Genomic DNA, 2072 nt, shown 5'->3' on the forward strand with positions numbered 1-2072 from the left:
CATTCATATCCCCACAAAATAGTCTCGCTAGCCACATTTAGACTGTGAGCCTCAGTCTATCTGACAAAGGTATTCCTTGGTCTTGGAACCCAGACATAAACTTTAGACTTATCTCTTTGCCTAGCTACTCTGTTTGACTTAGTAGTGTATAACAATAAATAAATGGTGATAGGAGCGAGATCTTGGCGGCAAGTGTGAATGTCATGTTCACTGAAAGAGGGAGTATAAGGAGCTACAGGGACTGTATGACTGAAGGCTGCTGTGCCAGGGACCAGACCCACAGGCAGCTCTGGGTTGCAGTGAACTCTGGGTAGATGAGTCTTCAAAGAGAATTCAGAGCGCCACTGCCGGGCTTAAATCCAGGGCCTCGCACAAACAGTGAGCATGGTTTACTGTGGAGCCACATTCTAGTGCCAGGAAACGTTCTTCCCAGAAGAATTCCAATACTGGCATTAGGAGACTCAAAGTCAGTTTTCCTAACAAATGTGCAGAAAGTACTGGAGGCTAGAGCAAAGTGTGAACAAGTAAGGAAAACAGTGTTGGTGCTCACGAAGTGCACCATAGGAAGGGAAGCGTGATTGAAAGCTTGAATTAGGTATGCATCATGTATGATTAGGGACCAGGATCTCTTAGCCCCAAACCAGGATTTTTCTGCCACCTAGTGGCTACTGCTTGCAATTAAATTTAATTAGATGTAGTAAAAAGACCAACACTGCATTAATTTCCATATGTTGCAATCTTAAAAATACTTTTATTTATTCTTTGATGATCTTACAGATGGATTTGATCAAAGTCACTCCCTCCTCCCTCTAAATTCCGGATTTTCTTCCATCTTAGTTACTGTTCTTCTGCAGTGAAGAGATGCCATCCAAGGCCACTCATAAATGAAAACATTTAGTTGTGGGTTTGCTTACATTTGTAGAGGGTTAGTCCATGGTCATCATGGTGCGAATCAGGTAGGTATGGTGCTGGAGCAGTAGCTGAGAGTTTTGCATTCTGATCCACAGGTGGAAGGGAGAGAGAGAGAGGAAGGGAGGAAGGGAGGGAGGGAGAAGGAGAGGGAGAGAGGGAGAGAAAGAGAGAGAGAGGGAGAGAACAAGACTGGGCTTGGGAAAGCTTTTGAAACCACAAAGTTTACTCCTGGTTATTACATTCTCCAGTGGCCACACCTTCTAATCCTTTCAAAACAGTTCCACTAAGTTACCAAGCATTCAAACATATGAGGTCCACAGGAGGCCATTGTCATTCAAACCACCTCCCAAATTCATTTCTTTACCCTAGATTTGTTAGGGTTTCTATTTCTGTGATGAGACACCATGACCGAAAAGCAAGTTGGAGAGAAAAGGGTTTGTTCAGCTTAAGCTTCCACATCACAGTTCATCATCAAAGGAAGTTAGGGTAGGAACTTAAATAAGGCAGGAAGCTGGAGCCAGGATCCAGGATCCAGGATCCAGGAGGCAGGAGGCAGGATCCAGGATCCAGGAGACAGGAGCCAGGAACTGATGCAGAGGCCATGGAGGAGTGCCCAGTACTGACTTGCTCCCTGGCTTGCTCAGCCTGCTTTCTTATAGAACCCACAGGACCACCAGCTCAGGGAAAGCACCGCCCACAATGGACTGAGCCCCCCCCCCCCATCATCACTAAATAAGAAAATGTCCTACAGGGTTGCCTACTGTTCCATCTTATGGAGGCATTTTCTCAACTGAGGTTTCCTCCTCTCAGATGACTTTAGCCTGTATTAAGTTGAAACAAAACTGTCCAGCACAATTGATCCCTTGTCAACCTGACAAACAAATTACCACCTAGTCACAGCCTTTTCTTTCTCATTCATCCCCAAGATCTCACATTTAAAAACAAAAATGTCTTTAAAAGGCATGCACTCCTTACAAATTCAGACACACTAAAAGTTCAGTCTCTTTTAAAATATTCAATCTCTTTAAAAATCCAAAATCTCTTAAAAGATCAAAAGCTTTTCAGTTGTGGGCTCAAGTAGAAATTAAGTTCTTTCTTTCTTTTTTTTTATTTTAGATATTTTCTTTATTTACATGCGAATTTCTCCATTCCCAGTTTCC

This window comes from Mastomys coucha, unplaced genomic scaffold (genome assembly GCF_008632895.1).
Source record: "Mastomys coucha isolate ucsf_1 unplaced genomic scaffold, UCSF_Mcou_1 pScaffold22, whole genome shotgun sequence".
NCBI classification, from domain to species: domain Eukaryota; kingdom Metazoa; phylum Chordata; class Mammalia; order Rodentia; family Muridae; genus Mastomys; species Mastomys coucha.